At 36.0% G+C, this 22,494-nt stretch overlaps 1 long non-coding RNA gene across 2 annotated transcripts in view; it reads left to right on the top strand.

The window, feature by feature from the left end:
* The window catches only part of LOC141568262 (uncharacterized), a 48,832-nt gene that overhangs the window by 3,092 nt on the left and 23,246 nt on the right, over positions 1 to 22,494 (top strand). Inside the window, exons 2-3 of one of the 2 annotated variants that reach the window (XR_012491358.1) lie at positions 13,797 to 13,899; positions 16,560 to 16,593. This is a non-coding gene — a long non-coding RNA (uncharacterized LOC141568262). The remainder of the gene's footprint in view (positions 1 to 13,796; positions 13,900 to 16,559; positions 16,594 to 22,494) is intronic. The other variant, XR_012491357.1, reaches the window with a different exon arrangement.

The raw sequence follows: 22,494 nt of genomic DNA, 5'->3' as shown, positions 1-22,494 counted from the left end.
TACTAAGATGAAATGATGTTGAATAAATTAATGAAAAAAAGAACAGCAGAATGAATATATTGTAAAACTGGATAAACAACTGTGTGTGTGTGTGTGTGTGTGTGTGTGTGTGTGTGTGTGCATGCACACGTACATTAACAAAGATCTGGGGGAATATGCACCAAACTGTTTACATTGTTTTCCTGCTAAGGAGTAGATTTGGAGAACAGGGGATTCAAAGGAAAGAATAACATCTTTCTCTGGAGAGAAGAATGAGGAAAATGTACATTTTCCTTTATACTCTTCTTTGGTGTTTGAATTCTTCAAAAGATTTGTCTCACTTTTATAATTAAAGGAATAAAAAATTATCAAAATGTAGATGGTGGTAGAAGTCTGAGAGGCTCTAAAAGGGGGAGTTAGAATCAGTCGACGTGTCTCCAATGTGCCCAGTGAGGAGAATCTGAAATAGCAGACAAGAAGCTCCCATACTACGTGACTAGCATGATTCTGTACCACCAAACGCTAACAAAAATAGCATAGATTTATAAAAATCGCCCTAACAGGCATCCAGTTCCTCTCACTCTACTAATCCTGTGTAGCCCTGGGTCTTTGATGGGAAATGGGGTAAGCAGAACAGGGGGCATGAACAGTTCTCCTTAAAAGAGTACTTCCCATATCTCAACTCTCCAACACTTGAGGGTCAGAGTCCCAAAGCTTGAGTGAAATTGAGCTGCTGGGAAATACAATCATGTGAGAACAATTAAGAATTTTGTTTTCAAGATAAGTGCCTAGTACAAAGCCCAGCCTTAGGCAAAGTTATGGAATGAAACTATGACAAGGAACTCTTCTCAGGGTTCTCAACCCCTTAGGACCTGGGACCCATATCTCTTCCCTTGCTTTCCTTCCTTCAAATCTGCTGATCCAGGAAACTCCATTCACATTAGAATATAAAAGATTAAGAATTAGAAAGCGATAACTGACTCAGGCATAATTTGTGTTTTTTTTTTTCCTATTGTATCCTATTTAGTTTGCAAAGCATTTTAACTTAAGAATTTAAATGAGACGATTGGAGGCTAAAAAGCAAACAGAACAAGTGTTCTCTCTTCGGTGTATATACGATTAGAAGCTTAAATCTATGTAAGAATCCTCTTGACCAGAGGATTTTTCCAGAGACTCGTTCACGCCATAGTCTTGCTGCAGAAGTACTCTCACTACTACGAAACATTCCTCCATGATTCCTGATGAGGTAGTGAAGCCCTGTTTGTAAGAGCTGTCTGATCTCTAAGGAATGCAGTAGACTACTGCACCATAGACTACTGCTGCCCAAGGTCTCTTGGCAGCTGGGTATTGAAGAAAAAACAATGAAATAAGAATCAGAAGACTTGAGCTCTCATTCTACCTGAAGCCATGTAGTCGTGTCATCTTTGTGGTCCCTTAGTTCTCCCACGTATCTCTTGGGGTTGTTATGAGTGTTCGATGAGGTAACACAAATTAAAGCATTTTATAAACTTCAAAGCCGAGGAAAAGTAAAATTTCAAACTAGCCAAACCAGATCAAGATGCTATTTTGAGCCTGGTTTACAGCATTGTAACACTACTTGTCTGTCGGACATGCATAACATCAAATAGGGGAGTAGCCAGTCCTCTCTAGAAGAGAAAATTATTTCTCTATTGGGAGGACCATGGTCCAGAGAGCCCATTTTAGAAAACACTGCTTTCTTTCTTGTTTTTTTTAAAAGTTGGGTGGAGTTTGTCATTTTAGCATACAAACTTTAACATTTTCTAGTTCTGTTTCTTGTTTTGATGCCTTTGTTTTATATGTTTCAGAAGGAGGAAAATTATTCTTGGCACACACACTTGAAAAAAACCAAGCTTTGGTACCTGTGGCTTTAGTTTTAAATATGTTCCATTTTTATGTGAAAGTCTTGAAAATAACATGTCCTAATACGAAGTGTTCAATTTGTATTTGTGATAGAAGAAATAGTTCTCAGACATAATAGCTGATACCACCAAAAAAAAAAAAAAATTTACAAATGGCTATGGTTTTTTATGTTCCAGGCACAGTCTCTAAAAATGCCTCATCTGGTGAATGTGTATTTCTTAAAGTTTGTGGACAACCAGTGGCCCTTGGAACCCCACAACCTAGTTCTTAATCCAAGTTACCCAAAACGTGTTTGTTCTTTTTTGCAAAAATATGTTTTTCCACTGCAGTTTGGGAACTAAATTAGATACAGGGGAAAAAAATCATGTTAAACGAAGCCCAAATATTTACTCAGACAAAAGCCCTATGGGTCTTTTAAAGTTAATACAAGCGGGAAAAAGTCAGTGCTTTATTCCAAACTCCCATAACTATCACCTGGGTTTCCCTTATCTAAAAAAAGAAAGAATTGCCATAACAGAACTAATTCCAGGAAAATACTGAATACAGGTGGATTCCTTTCCAAATTTTTTATTATCTGTCATTTGTGAATTCGAGGGGAAGAGAAAGCAAGAAGGAGGGTAGAAGGAGACGTTCTATAATGGTATGAGTTTGATAATATGAGTTTCATATATTAAATTAAGTTCTTATTTCCTTTGACATATTCCAATTAGTTTTTTATTAAAAATGGAATTGAATCTCCAAACTGTAATTTCCAGACTGTTTTACTTTCAAACTAACTTGAAGTTTTTGTTATTTTAAATGTCACGGGAAAATGTTGCTGATATAGTGTTAATTATTTTTGATCAATTTGAATTCATTTTTGGAAAAAATAATAAGAGCATAGAGAAAAGAATTGAATGCACAAAATCTTAAACTCTGGTCATATCTAGATGGTGGAATGATGAAATATTTTTCTTTATGATTTTTTTCATATTTTCTAAATCTTCTGAAAAATAACTTCACAATTAAGTTTTTACTATTAATTTTAAAACAACTGCAAATTATAACATTAGATGGCTAAGTAGAATGAAAATATAAACATCTTTTCATTGAAAAGCCAGTGTTTAAGAGTGTGGTGGAACTTTCCCTTTCTGTATTTCATGCCTGTGTAATTTCCTTTAATTTGAAGAAAGAACCCTGTTTTCTCCTTGTCTACAGGGTCAATTACAGATTCACTTAAGAACAAGAACTGAGTCTACAAACCCAATATTTAGCAAGGAATAAAGTCCCCCAAGTCCAGAATTTTTACGCTCTGAAACTTTCCAACCGCAATTGCACCCTCCCACATGTAAAGGAAAAGGCAGACTAAAACCTCAAAATCCAAATAATTAAGATATAATAAATGGCTCTATATATTCTGGCTACCACTTTGTAAGCTTTCATCTAAAATACTGCATAGGTATAATAATTACTACAGAGAGTTTTAGTGTAAAATATTACTAATTATCTAAATACTAAAACATCTACATACAACTAAATATTTAACCTAAAATAAAGTTATCTAAAATATTTTATCCAACATAAAAATCAGTATAACTTCTCCAAGTTATTTATTCCTATTTAATCCACTGCAAGTTAACACAAAGCAAGTTTTTAACCAATATTATGTTCAAGTTTTCAATCTTTACAATGCAAAATTTTTTCTATTGGATCACTGCCTACTTTATTTATCATTTTGGAATTCTAGCTTTTGAATGTTTAAAGAAGACTCAGAAAGACCTTGGAATAAACCAGGGGCCAAAATAAATTTGTCATCCAGAGAGTTCAGACGGAAAGTTAATGCTGATAAGCCTTAGTGTCCTTTCAGCTCTTTTATTCTGAAAGAGGTTTATAATGCTCCATCTTGGCAAGGCTGAAGAGTAAAATTAGCAAAATGACTGGGAATGGAAAAGGAAGATGCATGCATAGCATTAGCTTCTGCCTGAACTGTGCTGGGCTCTGCTGTAGATATAGAAACAAGAATGGGTTTGGGTGCCATCACAGACCAGATTATATCAAAATCCTTTCTAGAGCAGGTTCAGAGACGCCTGGTTTTTAAGATAGAGAATCTTTATATCATTGTCATTGTTTACTCATCTATACTCCTGTTGACACTATTGAATTCAATGTTTATGACTATAGTTCCCCTTCCATCAAAAAAATAATATCTCTAATTACTTTTCCTAATCCACAGTTAGCATGAAGACATAATCGCTCTGGGACAATTTGTTCTATGGGGCAGGTCTGGTCGAGGCCTACAAAGAAGATAACAGCAATTTCACTATGTCATCCAGATTAATGTGGAGTTAGCTAAATGTCCTCATTTCCTTACAGATGTTATGTTCCTCGTATAATCGTTGCTTCAATTATTATCTGACATTTCAATTCTAGTGTATGAACATTTGGAAAATTAATTCATTGCCTTAACCAGACAAGAACACTTCACCAATAATTTATATTCTAAGGTATTAGGAGTGAATTTAAATCACAGATAGCCTAAATACAGAAAAGTAAATTGGCTTTTAAATGTTGACTCATTTAAAACAAAGGCCAATATTAAAGAGCAGTATACATTTCAAATTCATAATCTTCTTTTAATATAAACATTGATAATGATGGTAAAGACCTCTATCTGCTCAAAAAGTGATCTCCATTTGAGAAACAAAAAACAAAAAGAGACAACGCTTTCTGACTGGGCTGCTGGCCAAGAAGCAGGCGGGGCTAAAATGCCAAAGCAGCTGTGTTTGAAGAGCCCATGAAGCTGGTTATAGCAAACCCAAGAGTGCTGCTTCCAGTGCATTTCTACTTGCAACGCTTTTACAGCTGTTCAAATGGATTTTGTTTTCTTTGCAACTGTTTTTTTTTTTTGGGGGGGGGTGAGGAAGGGGTGGGGAGGTGTACTTCTTTTCTTGGGTGAGATTATTCTAACAACTAATTATTATCCGAGATACATGATTAAAAATATAATGTGGCAGTCCCTAAAAGTATTAAATGCCAAAAGAGAGATTTGTTTTGTCTTGTTGTTTTAGGCCCCCTGGTTCTGTCATTTATTATAGCACGTGACTGATATTGATAAACAGTGATACTAGTAAAATGATTTAGTTATTGGTAAAGAGTTACTAATTGACCTTTAATCTTTAACCTAAATATTTCTTTTAAAAAAATTTTTAACTCAATTCTTCTCAAATTTGTACTGATGACATTACAACCTTTAAAAGATCGTCTGACATGAAAATGTGCCATTAGTTAACCTCTGGCCTATATGAACATATTTAATATTTAACCCAACCTTCATGGCATGTGGAAAAAGAGGTCATTTCACAAGAAAATACTTTTGTCAAATGTTGTAAGGATTAAAATAGGTAATATATTTAAAGCATCTAGCATAACAGGATGTGTGTGTGTGTGTGTGTGTGTGTGTGTGTCTCAAGTACAGTGCTGTACTTTCATATATTTCTTTCTTGTTTCAATATGTACTACCATGTTTCCCCAGTCTTATTTTACTATTTTACTGTATAAGACCAGGTCTCACATAATATAATATAATGTAAGACTGAGTCTTATATTAATTTTTGCTCCAAAAGATGCATTAGAGCTGATGGTCCAGCTAAGTCTTATTTTCGGGGAAACATGGTACAATTCCCTAAAACAATACTAATTTCAGTTATGACATTGATCTGAATTTCAAATCAGAAACATTTGTTTCTTTTTCACTGAGAAAATATAAACACTCAGAAAGAGAAATTTCTCTTTCCAACATCAAATCTACAACCCACCCTTATCTGAACTCTTAAACTCTGCCTTTTCTTCAATTATTGCAAATAAACTTTCCACGCTTTTTTCTAAGACCAGCTCTCCACTGTTACAATGGATGTCTCTTGTTCATTCAAGGTCTTTTTTTCCCACAATTATACCTTCCCTCACTTATTATATCATCAGTTTTTTCCCACTAGATCATTCCCATGAGCAGAAAACATAGTTAGCACTTAAAAGTTCCTTTCACCCTACAGCTCTTTCAAGCTATCGCTCTATTTGTTATGGGTTGAATTGTGTCCCTCAGAAGAAGATATGTTGAAGTCCTAACCCTCAGTAACTCAAACAGTGACCATATTTGGAAATAAGATCATTGTAATAGGATTAGTTTAGATGAGTTCCTTGGGTGGGCCCCTCATCCAATGTGACTGATATCCTTACAAGAAGATGAACACGTGAAGACAGAGACGCACAGGAAGAACACTAGGGAGCAATGAAGGCAGAGATTGGAACTAGGTAGCTGCAAGCCAAGGAATGCCAAAGATTGCTGGCAAACCACCAGAAACTAGGAAGATGCAAGGAAGGATTCCCCTAAATATTTCAGAGAGAGGATGGCCCTGCCAACAAATTGATTTCGACTCTACCTTCCAGAACTGTGTGTGGGGGGGATAACAAATGTCGGTTGTTTTAAGACACCCAGTTTATGGCACTTTGTTATGTCAGCCCTAGGAAACTAAGAAATCATTTCACTCTGTACTAGATTATTCCCATGAGCAGAAAACATTCTCTTAAAATTTCCTTTGACCTTAAATCTCTCCTAAGCTAGCACCCTAGTTCTTCGATTCTTTTTTATAGCAAATATGTTTTAAGAGTTACCTGTAATTGCTGTCATCACTTAATCCCCTAACACTCTCTATGGCACTCATATTCTGGCCAAGATCCCCACCCTACTCTCCACTCCCCAGGAAACATCTTTATCAAGGTAAGGTATTGTACTTTGATTTCCATCAAAACGAATAATATTATATGTTTGTTTCTTAATTTGGTTATTGTCTGTCTCCCTCATTAGAATCTAAGTTCCAAAAAGATAGAGAATTGAAGTATTTTTTCACTACCATACCCCAGGTCCTGGGGTCCCTAGTGAAATTTTGTCAAATCATGCAATGCATTTGCTTTTAGATTATTAATTACACGTGGTACATAAGATTTCCATTTTGATTTAAGCACTCTATTTATAAGTGCTATTTTGCATCTGTAAAAATTTTTGCAAATATTTTGTTATAATTTTCCAAGAATTTGATGGTTACTAATAAAAATGGGTTTATACTTTACAAGTATACATCATCACTAACATTTTACCCTAAGGTAAACTGTGATGTCTTTATATTACACTTTACAATGCTATCAGCAGATATCAATCTTAATATTCATCCTACGTATTGGAGAAAGGAAGTTTTTAATTTTTATCTCAAAGATTTGGAAATTAAGTAACTTAAGAACCAAAGGGCCTTCTTGTGACATCCAAACAGCAAATGACAAAATGCAAACTGGGATCAAAGTTTTGACTATCAAATCAGTTCAATTTCCACTAAAATCCTCCATCACTAACCCTACCTTATAATCTCATTGACATTTCAGATTATTATCTTACTTGTATTAAATGAGAAAAAAATCACTTCCTCCTGAACATTAAAGCAATTTACAGATGAGGAATATGAAATCAGAGATATTGTGCAAATAAATGCAGTAAATGAAGATTTCATTCTCAGTTCAGTGCTCTGAAGACCAGCAGAAATTTAGTACAATGAGCTGAGTAAAAAGAGAAAATTAAGAACTGTTAGACATATTCATAAAATTAAGAACTGTTACACATATTCATAAAATTATCTAAAATGTGAATGGGATTATGATCACATTAGTCTATGATGTGATAGTTCACAGTAATCAAGCATCTATAGCCACATAAACTTGTCTTTCTGTCTTCTCATTACCCCCTTTATTAGTAGTGGACAGTAACTAAACAGCAAGATAAGGCCGCATATTAAAGATAGGGAAACTTTGTATACTGAAGACGTCAGAGATACATTGTTACACTTCCTATGGAGGCATCCATAGTGAAAGACCACAGTATTTTATTCAAGCTATTGTTTGGAAATGGAGTAATATAACAATTACATTTTAATCATACATGTATATCTACAACAATAATTTTATGACTACTGTGTCATATTCCACTAAACTCATCTTTTTACAATTGTCAATGTGCTGATTTTATGAAGAAAATAGATTCAAGAAATTTCAAGGGCAAAAATGTTATCGAATTTAACAACAAAAATTATTTATAAAAATAAGTTTGCATACTATTTTATGAAATCTTACTTTAATTCAAACTGTCTTCTCTCTCCCCCAAAACTCTGCGTTCATAACCTCTCCTCCTTTCTTTCTGATAATTTTGTCATCGTTTCCTCCTTCCATTCTAGACAAATGGAAGAGGTGTCACTACACTTATCCAAGGCCGGTCCTGTACTTGAACTACAAATAAACCCTTTCTCTTCCTCCACCTCAGGCAGGCTCACTGGTTGTCTCCTCTCTCTCCTGCACCTGTTTTAGGCTCTCTTTCCTCATTCTACATATATTTCTTGAACAAGCTTATCTATTTCTTTTGTGTCAATTACTACCTTTTATGGACTGACTTGTGACCTCTAAAAATTCATATGTTGAAGTCCTAACCCCCAGTACCTCAGAATGTGACTGTCTTTGGAGTTAGGGTATTTAAAGAGGTAATTAAGTTAAAATGAAGACATATAAGTGTGCCTAATCCAATATAACTGATGTCCTAACTAATGAGAAGAGGAGATTCAGACACCGGAAAAAACCATGTCAAGACACAGGGAAAAGATGGACAAGGAAAGGGGCCTCACAAGAAATCATTCCTGCCGACACCTTGGTCTTGAACTTCCATCTTCCAGAACTGAGAGAAATAAATTTCTGTTGTTTCAGCCATCAATCTATGGAGCTTTGTAATAGCAGCCTTAAGATGGACCCTAAACTCATTACTGTGGTGTCAGCTCTAACCACCACATCATGTCCCACTGCCTAGTACTAGATCTCACCACATGGGTGTCTCAAAAACTTTCAAGAATTCAGCATACGTTGGTATATCCAGTTGCTTGAGCCAGAAATGCTGTCTCTGGGGTAGACCTTACCTGTGCCCCATGTCAAATCCCTTCAGCCCACCTGTAACTCCAGTTACACTTTAAGTAGTTCTCTCAGATTGTCTACCTCAGGATTTTCTTGAAAGTTCTGAGAACTTACTCAGCAACTGTCAAGACCAAAGGAGTTAACATCCCAGGAAGCAACCACAAACCAAAGAGATGAGTCAGGGCATAGAGGCCCAGTCTCCAGTCTTCCAGAAGGACACTTCTGACAAGCTTTCAAAATGGTTCCTCATAGGACCCTCCCATAAGATTGTGCCCCAGTTTGTTTCTTTGCTTGTTTGTTTGTTTGTTTGTTTGTTTGTTTGTTTTATAGCAGTAAACAGCTCAGCACTGCACACTGATTGGCTTTTCTCCTTTCCTGACTCACTCTCGCTGTTCCTTCATGCTTAGTTCCTGGGATCACCTCTAAAATAAACCTCCTGAACCCCAGTCCTTATTTCATACTTGCTTTTAGGGGGAGTCCACATTAAGACAGTCAGTGTCATTCTCTTTATCATTTATCCATTTTATCTCACCATCAGTTATCAAGTGCTGGTGATTCTACCATGGCTTTCAAATTAGTCTAATCTCTCTAAGCCCACTGCCTTCATCCTGGATTTGGGCCACTGTCAGCTCTTGCCTGGATAATGCTACTAACTGATCTCCTTGCCTTGTGAATTGCCTCTCACCAAATTGTTCTCCACGGAAAGTCAGTGTGTGTTTTCTAAATAGACTGCCTGACCCTACTTACTTACTCATAAAAACCTTTAAATATTCCCCATTGTTTTTAGCATAATGCCTTTAACATGATTTGCAAGGTCTTTTAGACCTGATTTTCCTCCCCAGCCGCATCTCTCACTTCTCACTTGATCAACTAGTCGTATCAAGTGATTTTCAGGTCTCTGACCAGCTATGCAAGCTCTCACCTCAGGCCTTTGCACATGCTGTTCCCTCCTTTCCACCCCTCATTACCACTTTTACTTATATTTTTACTCTTCCTAGTTTAGTTGGCACTTGCTCTTGAAACCTCTGATGTTAATTTTTTGGTTGGGTGCCCCTCCTTTGTGTTCTTAAAATATATTATGCTATATTTTAATTGCCTATTTGTTTAATTTGATATACTTGATTATAATTCCTATTTTCCATTGTGTCTCAAGTACTTCGTATATTTTAGGTATTCAATAAATGATGGTAAAATAAGTTAATTAATGAATAAGTAAACCTTGTTAATAGTGTTACAAAAAATTTTAACAACAAAAAAAACTGGCAAACAAGTTTTCAAATCATGTAGAAAGGGTGGAAGCAAAACAGAAGGAAGATTAATAAATAGAAACTCTATAAAAATCTAGGACAAAAATTCTGTCTTCAGAAATCTTTGATATCATTATGTGTAACCATGGGTACATGTCTACTCAGATTTTTTAAAAATCCATTACCTAGCAAGCAATTTTTAAAGTTTGAAATACAAAGAAGTCATTCTCAAATGGAAAATCAGTCAATCCCATAAACTAGTGAATTTTTAGAATGACTTTTTAAATGAGATGGCTCTAATTTTTTACCTCACTCAGAGGAATAGTAAGATGCTGAACAGGACGAGCCTTTCAGTCAGGCTGAGATGTAAGTGAAATCTTTTCCAGGCCTTTAACTCCATGATTTCTTATTCTGACAAGTGCTCTTTCTCCTCTCCTTGCCTCCACCCGAGGTCCTTACTCTAAAATCTGAAGCCTCCTATGTCTGTCCATTTCCCTGGCCCTTGGCAAATGCAAGTCTTGCTGGATGTCCTGGTGTACTGCCCTTACCATCTATCACCCATCTAAACAATGTGTAGTCACTGCCACTCCCCACCCCTCCACTTTGTTGGACACAAACAAATGGCAGCACTTCCGTGCACGCGTAGCAATTTCAGGCCAGCTGGGGTGGAGAAGTTGCCTTCCCAGGCCATCTACAGGAAATATGGGGATGCACAACATTGAAGAACTTCACTGGTTGCTCTGGATGAGTGGTTCCCATCCAGGAAGCCTCGAGAAGCCCTTCCTAGCAGGGACCCTATGACCAGGGTGTCACTGCTGCCAGGTAAAAGTTGTTTCCAGCTTAATCCAGAGAGTGTTCCTCTGCTCAAGACAAAGCTTTATCGTCACCAGCCTCTTAGCAGCAGTATGCCATTGTTCTCAGGAGAAGGGCAGAGCAGGGAGCATAACTCCCCATCACTGACAAACCCTGGAGTTGTAGGAACACTGACATCACTAAGTATGAGAAAGTCACTACAGTAATCAGTTCCTTAGAGGCACTGCACTTAACACTGCACAATTACTGTGGTCCTCAATTTAGCGGGCAATAACTTTCACCATATGTACTTCTAGGTTGATTCTGAGTAGCTAATAAAATCATACAAATTTCAAAAATACAATTTTATCACTGATTCAACAAAAGTTTTTGGAGTGCTTAGTATGCACCATCCAGGCACTCTTCTACATACTAAAGGATCATCAATGAACAAAACAGACTAACATCCTTGCCTTCTTAGAGTTCCTATTTTAGTAGGAGGAGAATGAAAAAACACATATAGTTCACTTTTAAAAACACTTATCATACAACGAGTCACTGTATAATTATTAAATATCATCTTCTCAAAGAGTTAAATTTAAAGATTTGAAAATATGTACACATAATGTTAAGAGGAAAAAACTAGGATACAAAATTATATATACTACATATATCATATAATGATATATATAACTACATATGTATGATTTCTAAGTTTATAAAACATAATTGAGGCATATGTAGACATAGATATATCTTTCAGATATAGCTAGATAGAGATTTAGGAAAAAAGAGAATACACACACACACACACACACACACACACACACACACACACACAGAGGGTGCCAAAAAAATGTATACACATTTTAAGAAAGGAAAAAAAAACTATATTAAAATTACACTGATGGTAACCACTTTGAGCACCTCTTGTAATTGCAGAAGTCAAAAGTGACTTATATTTCATTATTTGTTATCAGTATATATTGAGTATTATAATTTTAATACAGTTAGTACATATACATATATAATATGTATATACATATATATGTATATATACATATATATGTGTATATATGGGATTTGTAGTGTTATCTTTGGAGTGAGATTACCAATAATATTTATTTTTTTTTACCTTTTTATACTTTCTAAAATTTCATAATGAATGTCCTTTTAATAGTAGCAAACGAATACTACATTATGTATTTTTAAATGAAAAAAAAAAAAAAAGGCTAAGATGACACTTTATCCATAATTGCCAAAAGTTGGAAGCAAACAAGATGTCCTGTGATAGGTGACTGGGTAAACAAACTGTGGTCTATCCAGACAATAAAATATTATTCAATGATAAAAGCAATGAGCTATTAAGCAACAAAAGACATGGAAGAATCTTAAATACATATTGATAAGTGAAAGAAGCCAATCTGAAAAGGCTACATACTATATGACTTCAACTATATGATATTCTGGAAAGGACAAAACTATGACAATATTAAAGTTATGAAAAATATGAAAGGATAACTAGGCAGAGCAGGGAGGATTTTTAGGGCAATAAAACCATCCTGGATGATACCGTATGGTGGATACATGTCATTACATACATTGTCAAACCTTATAGAATGGACAACACACAGTGAGATCCCTAATGCAAACTGTGGGTTTTAGTTCATAATAATTATCAATATTGGTTCATCAATTGTAACAATTGCACCACACACTAAGGCAAGATGTTACTAATAGGAGAAACTGAAGGAATGGGAAGAGGCTTATGGAACTTCTCGGTACTTTCTATTCATTTTTCTGTAAACAGAAAATTGGTCTAAAATAAATTTATTAATTTATATAAGAAATAGGCTAAAATGAACTCTTATCTTTTGACCTTCCAGTAGTATAGGATTCAAAACACCATATAAAATGGTGGCACTCAGATCTTGGAACTTCAGAGACCAGTAAAATTCCCCAGAATGAGGAAGAGACAAATTTTTTCACTTTTCTTCATAGGGAGTAAGTACATTAAATGTATAAATGTGTGCACACATACACACAATATACTCACTCTCTCTACAGTATTCTTTAAAAAGGGAGGATATTTCGTCACCTAAAATCCATAATCTTAAAATAAGAACAATTCCTTTAAATGCAATACATTTGGCCTTATGAAAAACCTACTCTCTTTTGTGACTTTTCTCATTTCACTGTGCCCTGTGACTGCCGGCATCTCATATAGCCCAGTTTCACCCAACTACAATCCAGGAATGGAGAAAGATGTTTACTAAAGTCAGGGCTCCTCAGCCTGGTCTTCCAGAGGCTGGGGGCTCAATCTCCCAAAGTCAGCCATTCCTGAGCAGTTGGATGGTTGCATGTTCCATGCTCTTCTCTGTCACTTACCATGATTGTGAAATCATATATGCAAATACTAACATTGTGGAGACAGTGAATTTATTTATGTCCTCGATGTTGTCACACCTGTTCCTGTAAAACAGAACTGGGAGTGTATGTTCACAGACCAGATCTCCCCGTAAAACCTTTAGAGTATGGGTCACCGCAGAATCAATGAGGTGATGATGGAGTACTGCCAGAGGAAGCAGGTGTTTTTACTCACCAAAGATTTCAAATAGATACTCCCTGATCCTCAACGAGAAGAAGCTCAGAACTTTCAGATCCAGTACTCTGGTCCACTGCTTCCTCTGCGGGCTCTCATCTTTGCCCCAGGCTGACAGCACTGCCAGGTATGGCTCAGGTAGAATTTACCTCTATCTCTGAGAGGGAGCAGAAAGAGAGGAGCATTTGTGTTGAGGGGCAAGGGTCACAACCATCTGTTAAGGTTATTTCACATGATTATTGGAAATGGCAAAGTTTTCCTCAGGGCACAACATTCAGGGGGATTCCTGATCCTACTATCCAGCTAAATTCTCTTTCTACCAGTGCAGGGCAAGTGAGGACTCCTGGTGGAATGCAAGCCTTTAATGACAGTCATTGAAGATGGGACTGGGTCGCACACACCCTTCTCTTCTTCAGTCTCAGGCAGGTAAGAATAATCCCTCCCACATTCTTCCTCTCACACTCATCCCAGAGATTAGAAATACAGACTTTGAACTTTGCATTGGGCTTCTCGAACTCAGGCACTTGAGTGACTGTTATTCTTGGAAGAAAACAGAGTGACCATCTTGTCACCTGACTCCTTCTCTGTACATTAACAAAGAGAAATGGATTAACTCCTCTGGTTATTCTAGTTCCACAGAATTTGCTCCAAATTAAAAGGAAAGTTTAAGGTTCAAATTTTGACAATCAACTTTCAAATAATGTGTAATGCCTTTATTTTTTAAATAAGAAAGAATTGATCTTTCTTTTAAGAGTATGTCTCCTTGCAGAAGAATGTAGCTTTATGCAACTAATAAGAGAGGTCAGGAGTATGATAAAATGTAATGCATACATTGTGCTCCATCTAAATTATTTTACTTTACCCACTGAGTACTGTTTGTGTTAAATTAACACCTCAGGTTTGAGGGTAAAATTGCCATAGGCCACCTACTGACAAAGTGCCCTGGTGCAAATAAGCCTGCAGTGTTGGTAAGCGATGCCTCAGCCCAGCCAAAGTCACAGAGGCACAGAACATAGTAACACGGTGAAATTCAACCTGGCTCCTCAGCCTCTCACAACAAGCGAGAAAGTCCTACACACACACACACACACACACACACACACACACACACACACACACACTTAGACATGTGCCATTTTTCCCACATGATTTTTTTCTTCAGTCTGTAGATGCAGTAGGAGAACACATACTACCTGACTTTTCTGTTTCTGAAAATACTACTACTGATTTTTGAGCCAGTTTTCCTAATTTTCCCCATATTGATTTGTCTGGACGAATTACTCTAGTGGGACTGAGTCTTGGCAACAAAAGTCAGAGGACCGAGACTAGGCATCTTGCCTAAACCTGACGACCAGAGTCACTTTTATTATTTATTACTGATACATGTTTCTTAAAAGACGTAACACCACACTCCCTTCCTTCCTGGTAATTCCAGACCCCTCCCTTTCCTCTCTTCCATCTTCCAGCTGTATTAGTTAATGCCCTATCTGCATAGTTAACAAATGATGCACTACTGCCCTGTTTGTCAATCCTGGTTTAACCTTCTTCCCAGATTCTCTCCTCCTCATTCAGAGAATAAACTGCTAAGGTCTTTACTTAGCAGTAAATAGTAATTTTTTTGTACTTATTGTGGTAACTTCTAGGTAAAATGGTGAACGTAACATTTCTCTCTCAGCTCCTCTTTCACCTTTGCTCCTCTTAAGGCACACATTTCAATCTTCCACATTTTCTCTGCTCTTCCCTCTGACACAACTTGCTTTCCTGAAAAATTAATAAATCATTCACCCTACGGTGTAAGATTAACAAAGTGGAGCCCCTTTCCAAAGATGTTTGCTTTACAGAGAACCAAAATCTCAATTTCCAATGCTTGAAATGCAACATCAGTAAAGGGCCTTGGGGACAGATACCTTTCCAGTATCCTTTAAATCATACCCCTTAAGGAAGTAGTATTCAAATTAGAGATAACAACCCACTTAGTGGGTTAATACTGGGTTATTTAGTAATAAAATAGAAGAAAAGGAAATAGAAATGTCAAGAAAGAATCATTTGGAGTAAAAGAAAATATTGTTTCTTAGAATTTTCATTTCTGTTATACATATATACATATTTACATAGGAAATATATAAATGTATTGTATTGTGATCATTATCAAGAGTCTGAGAGTTACCTGTCCCTTGCCTCTAAGTCACTCAATTCTTTTGATTCTTCTTGTATAACTTCACTAACATCCACTCCTACGTTTTCATTCCCACCACTATCAACTTAGGTCACACCTTTCAATTCAATTCTGAAGTTCTGCAATAATCACAAAGTCTACATAGCTGCAGTTTCTTTCATACCTTGGGGTGTTGAGAGTTTCTGAAGCACAGTGTTTCCCTCTTCAAATTTGTTGATTTAACTCTCAAACCTTTGCAGGAGAAAAGCCTACATTGCTTAGCCTGGCCCTCCACCATCTGGCCCATTTTTACCTGGTCAGCCCTGGCTCCTGCACTCACCAGACTTGCCTCCAGACACTCCAGAACATATTGGACTTCACCATAAGGGTGCAATGAAAGAAGTCCAAGCTGCAAGACACTTTATGTTAAATGGCCCAGGTTGTTCAACAGATAAACTGTTAAGCAAAGCATGGAACGGAGGATAAGCTTGTAGGATAAGAGAGACAAAAAAGTCATATCAAATTTTTAAATAGACAAGATCAACTCTAGTATCTAATAAAGCATACTCAAGTGATAAAATCATAAGAAGGATGTGATTACTCTAAAAGACACTGTTTACCTTTGGAGAGAGAGGCGGGTGTGATTGGGACAGGTCACCTGGAGGGGTTTCTGGAATGGCTGACAAAACTTTATATTTTGGCCTGATTGGTAGGTAAAAGAGCATTCACTTCTAATAATTCAAAGTCATCTAATTCTTTTGTGTGGTTTTTCTGAATCTGTATTTAATTTTACAACAAAAAAGAAAATAATATATATGTCATGATAAAAAAACAAAAAACCTAAATGAATACTGCTTTTCTTGATACCTCATCACTCACATGGAAAACACCAAAGAGGATCACAGGAGTATGTTTCTTGCTTGATTTACAGGTATTACCATCTCTAAAATGAGGAGCTCTTTTCTGTAAGTAGAACTCAAGTTTTAAATTCCTTCCATATCTCCAAACAACACAACTGCAAACTGCTCTTGTGATTAGTTATCCGACTCTGAGTCAGATCAGCTTTAGTAGCAATTTAAAATCATACAACTATTTTACAGAGATTAGAGGTAAAACCTATACATAGAATCTGGCTATACACTATGACACTATACTGCCTTATTGGCTTTTATTCCTGTTTCCTTAACAATTTTCTCCACATAGCCACCAAAATGATCATTTTTAAAAACAAAATGAGAATGGCATGAGCACTTCAGGAAAAGGTCAGCTAATTTCCTATAAAACAAAACACACCTACTTTATGACCCATCAATTCCACTCCCAGAGATTTGTCCAGGGGAAATGAAAAGTACATATTTACAAAATAATTTGTACAAGAATTCTCATCACAGCTTTAATCATAATTGCCACACACTGTAGACAGCCCAAATGTGCATCAATTAAATAGATAAAACTATGGTATATGTATATTATGTAACACTCCCCAATGAAAAGGAACAATTCATGATACATGCAACACCCGGGTGAATTTCAAAAAGAATATCTTGAGTGAAAGAGTCCTTACACAAAAGAGTACATACCGTATGACTATGTTTATAGAAAGTTCTACAACAGGCTTTACTAATCTATGGTGGGAATAAATGGGGATAGTAGTTGCCTCTGGGGCAATGAACATGAATATTAACTGGGAAAGAACGCAAGGTTTCTGGTGCCACAGTAACGGTGTATATTTCCATAAGGTTTGAGTTGCACAGGTGGAAATATTTGTAGAATGTTAGCAATTTATGCATTTCATGTTAAGTAAATTTTCACCAAAATACAAAGAACCACCAAAAACTTGAAGCAATGATATACACACTGAATTAATTAGAATTACATATACTGGGGTCTGTAAAATAAGAAATACTTAAAAATCTGAAAGATTAGTGGATGGACATGTGAATAGGTAAGTGATAAAACAAGTTTGGTAATTTTTTTTTTTAAGATTTTATTGGGGAAGGGGAACAGGACTTTATATTGGGGAACAGTGTGCACCTCCAGGCCTTTTTTCCAAGTCAAGTTGTTGTCCTTTCAATCTTAGTTGTGGAGGGCACAGCTCAGCTCCAGGTCCAGTTGCCGTTTTCTAGTTGCAGGGGGCACAGCCCACCATCCCTTGCGGGAGTCGAATCGGCAATCTTGTGGTTGAGAGGACGCGCTCCAACCAACTGAGCCATCTGGGAGCTCAGCAGCGGCTCAGCTCAAGGTGCTGTGTTCAATTTTAGTTGCAGGAGGCGGAGCCTACCATCCCTTGCAGGACTCAAGGAATTGAACTGGCAATCTTGTTGTTGAGAGCCCACTGGCCCATGTGGGAATCGAACCGGCAGCCTTCGGAGTTAGGAGCATGGAGCTCCAACTGCCTGAGCCACCGGGCCGGCCCAAGTTTGGTAAAATTTTAATAGTAGAATTTATTTGTGGACATACAGGTGTTCACTGTAAAATTCTTCCAACTTTGTTGTATTTAAAATTAACATAATAAAATGTTGAGCAGGGGGAGTAAATGAGATAATCTCATGCCTTATTTAGAAACCTAAGAAAGATTCCCATCTCATTTGGAATAAAACTCAAACTCCAAATGCATGGCCTAGAAGGCCCTGTCCAATCAGGGCCCCACCTATCTCTCTGTTCTCATCAAATATCATGCCAGCACTCCATCATTCTACTCCAATGATCTTAACCTTCTGTCTGTTCTTCAAGTGTACACCAAGCTTATTTGTCCTCCTCTCCCAGATCTGCTTATCTCCCAGGTCTGCTCATTGCTGCTCTTTCTTCATTCAGCTGGAACCTCAGCAAGACCTTCCCTTACCAACCAGTCAATGCTAACTAACATACCAAACGTTCCTGCATTCACACTATCACATCCCCCTGATTTATCTTCTGCATACCAATTACCCTCACTAAATATTATTCATTTAGAACTACCAAAGGAGTCCTTCCCAATGTATGTTTCCAGATAGGTAGCTGATATCCCCAGGGAAATACTAGCTAACTGCCTACAAAACTAATCACATAAGGAATACAACCAGTATAAAAGAAAAAACCTCAAAATGAGAAGAATCTACCATATGAAGAAAAATTTAAAGCAAACATAATAAATTTTCTCAACAACATACAGGATAATATTAATAATATGAATGAGGAAAAAGAGGTTGTAGAAGTTGAAAAAATATTATAATTGAACTAAGACACAATAAATCAGATTAATAGGATGGATATTACTAATGAATAAATCAATAAGCTGGGAGATACATTAAAGGAACCTTCTCCAATAAAGTATCAGAAAAGGGTAAAGGGAATGAAAACATAAAATAAAAACTAAGAGATATGAAGAACAGAAGTAGAAATGCCAACATCTTAAAGATAGGTTTACAAAAAGAAAGAAAATAGCAATTGCAGGTGAGAAATTATTTCCCTATGAAGAAATTTTTCAGACTTTATGAGACGTTTTAAAAGATCTGAATAAATGAAGCTATTGGTTGTTGGTTGAGACATGCTAGTATTGGATGAGACAACTCAGTTTTATAAAGTTGTCAATTCTCATCAAATTAATCTGTAATTTCAAAGTTATGCCAATGAAAAAGCCAACCAGATTTTATTAGAAACTCCATGAAGTAATTCTAAAATTGATATGGAAGAATAAATGCACTCGAATAAATAAAGAAACTTTGAAAAAAAGAGCAAAGGGGAGAATCTTCTTGCCAGATTTTAAAATGTATTATCATGGAAGAAAATATACTATTGTGCAGAAATAGAAAGTTTAACAATGTGTCAGAATAGACAACTGAATAATAGATCATTATATATATGGGAATTTAAGATATGATGAAGAAAACACCACAAATCAATGGAGACAAGAACTATTACAGTGGCTATCAGTGGAAAAGAGCATCATTGTATGGATAGAAGATGTAACACTATATGTAACATGGGATTACAAATGGATTTAAGGTCCAAAAATGAATGATAAAATAATATGCATTAGAGAAGCCGATGTAGGAGAGTATCTTTATGAACAAGAGAAAGAACTTCTTAAATAAATAGTACAAACCATAAGGTAAAATTTGTATAATCTGATTAAATCAAAAATAAAGATGTCTTTCCAACAAATGACAATGTCAATAAAGAAGCAAATGAGAATCAGATTCAGAGAAATATGACATTTACAAGACTCTAACATCTAGAATAGACAAGTATTCTTTTAAAAACAAGTAGACAAATCTTAACTTTGAACAGGCAATTCACAGAAGAAACCAAATTCATTAGTAGATCAATTAAAATTAAAACAATGTTTGTCACTTTATATGCATTATATTGTCAAAAATTAGCATAATGCCAATTAGGATAATGCCAAGATTTGGCAGAGATGTAGTGATATAGGAACCCCGTGCGCTGCTGGCAGGAGTGCAAATCAGTACAGTCTTTCTAGATAGAAATATGACAATCACACAGTCCGTAGGGAACACATTCAAGGATGCTCATCACAGCATTGTTTGTCATTAAAGGAAATTAAAGACAATCTCACAGTCTTCCTCCAGGGGAACTGATAAGTATAATACAATGTGACAGACACACAGTAAAGAGTATTGCACAATATTTAGAAAGACCATGTTATTTACAATTCTGTGGATAGATCCTACATCAAGAAGCCAAGTTTAAAAAACAAAAAAAGAATGAGATGAAGTCTACAAGACAATAGTATTTCTATATTTTTTCTTTAAAAATTCACATAAAACAACCACACATACTTAGTAAAACAAACAAATAAATGGTTCAAGTCCACATGTAACATTTGCAGGGCCTGGAAAGGAATGCAGATCTGTATATATCTAAAGATTTTAAAGTTCTAAATCAGGCCAATAAGTTGTTAAAAATAAAATGTTTTATCCTTTTACTTTGACAAATATACCTTCTTAATGATAAATTTTAAAAACATGTAAATATACACGTATGGCAAAAAGTTGACAAAATACCAATGATAAAACAAAACTTCGTTATTATTGCATGTGGCTGGGTGTTTGGTTATGGGATAACAATGTCTGGTTAAGTAATTATTGAATCATAGATTACCCCTTGTCTGCCATGTGCAATTGTTACAAATAACACGCTGATACACAAACCCTTCTTGAACCACAACTTGAACACAAAAAGAAGAAATAAATACAAAGAGAAGTCAAGAAAAATATTTATCACTTAAAATGATACTTCATTTTGCCAAAATCATTTATGGCAAGGATTTGAAATTAATTTATCTTTTCTCATACCTAAGTGTTTGCACTGCTCAAATCCTCCCTGCACTGCAAACATTGTCTGCTCTGATGCTGTCAACAATACAATGCACAAACCTGTGGTGCATTTGGATACAAAGGATACAGGCAAAAGACACTGAGAATTTCTACCTTGGGAGCTGAATGGTGTTAGTGAGAAGGATGAACGTTGAGGGTTACAGGTTGTGTTGTGCCAGTCCTGTGAACCGGATTCTGAGTGACATAGGCTCCCAGGTGTTTTTTAATAAATTTCTTTTTGTGATATTCAGGTCCTTCTGAAGTGGGGTTTAGGTCAAAGGTCGTGGGTCAAAGAATAGCATCAATTGGACGTGAAATAAATGTGTTAACAGAGTTCCCATTGGAGAGAGCTGAACAGAATTAGGAAATAGCATTAGAATACATAGATGAAAGATAAATAGATAGATGAAAGATAGATAGATAGATAGATAGATAGATAGATAGATAGATAGATAGAACAAGAGAGGGACATAATAGAGCAATAATGATGGTATGATATGAACCAAAAAGTATTATTAACTTAATCATCTCTACTTGTGGTCCACAAAAAAGGAGGAAAAACAAGTAAAGAATGAACCATGTATGTTTGGATATAGGGTGGTTTTTTGATAGTATTTTTCTGACAAAATTCCAAGAGATCTGTATATCACATCCTTCATATTTGTTCATGCAACATGATCTAAATCTTGTCATTTTTGTAGAAATATTTGTGTGCTTCATTAGTTTTCCTGAGTATATTTTTTTCACCCTTTGATATTTAAATCACTCTCTTTTGAAACACCGATTACTCTATTATGTGGGTAGATCTTTGTTGTCTTCTGTTGTCTGACTGGTTTAATTGTTCCCTACATTCTTTTTGCAATAAAGGGTTGAACAGTTCTTCAATATTGTGCTCAACACTGCATGCAATCCTACTTTTTTGCAAGATTTGCAATTTCACTTTGCAATTGATTTGCATTTTATTTGCCAGTCAGTAAGGGGCAGAAAAAGAAGGCACACCATAGGCATCAAAATCTACCAGTGTTAAAGAGAAGGGAAGCATACTTGTAAGTGGAGATTAATTTTGTAAGTAGAAGTTCATTAGTAAACATTTTCATGCTACAAAGACTTTTGTTTCCCTATGCAAATTTGCAACTACTTTGGGGACTGTCTTAATGAAAAGTTGGAGAGCAAACAAGCACTCCCAACATGCTTAGCTCATCTCCTTAAATTGACCAGATGGCAAAATGTTGAAATGTGACTCTACTTGAACAATAAAAGTATTTTAATACATACATATTTTATTATCAAATAATTGCAACTCTTCCAATATTGGTAGATCTAACAGGGAGAGACACTATGACGTTTTAAGTAAGATTGCTATAAGAAACACTAAGGGAAGAATTTCCAAGGATAACATACTCTAGAAAAGCAGTCACAAGTGAGAACAAGGCTGTCAGGGAAAGGGGTCGTATTGACTACGTTAAAAGGGAAAACTGTCACTTAACCTGCTCCACTGTGTGCTCATACACCCGGAAGACAGATTGGTAGCAGCATATTCACATGAAA

This window comes from Rhinolophus sinicus, linkage group LG02 (assembly GCF_036562045.2).
Source record: "Rhinolophus sinicus isolate RSC01 linkage group LG02, ASM3656204v1, whole genome shotgun sequence".
Classification (NCBI taxonomy): domain Eukaryota; kingdom Metazoa; phylum Chordata; class Mammalia; order Chiroptera; family Rhinolophidae; genus Rhinolophus; species Rhinolophus sinicus.
The sequence above is the reverse complement of the archived record's forward strand: the minus strand, read 5'-3'. Positions and strand labels throughout refer to the sequence as shown.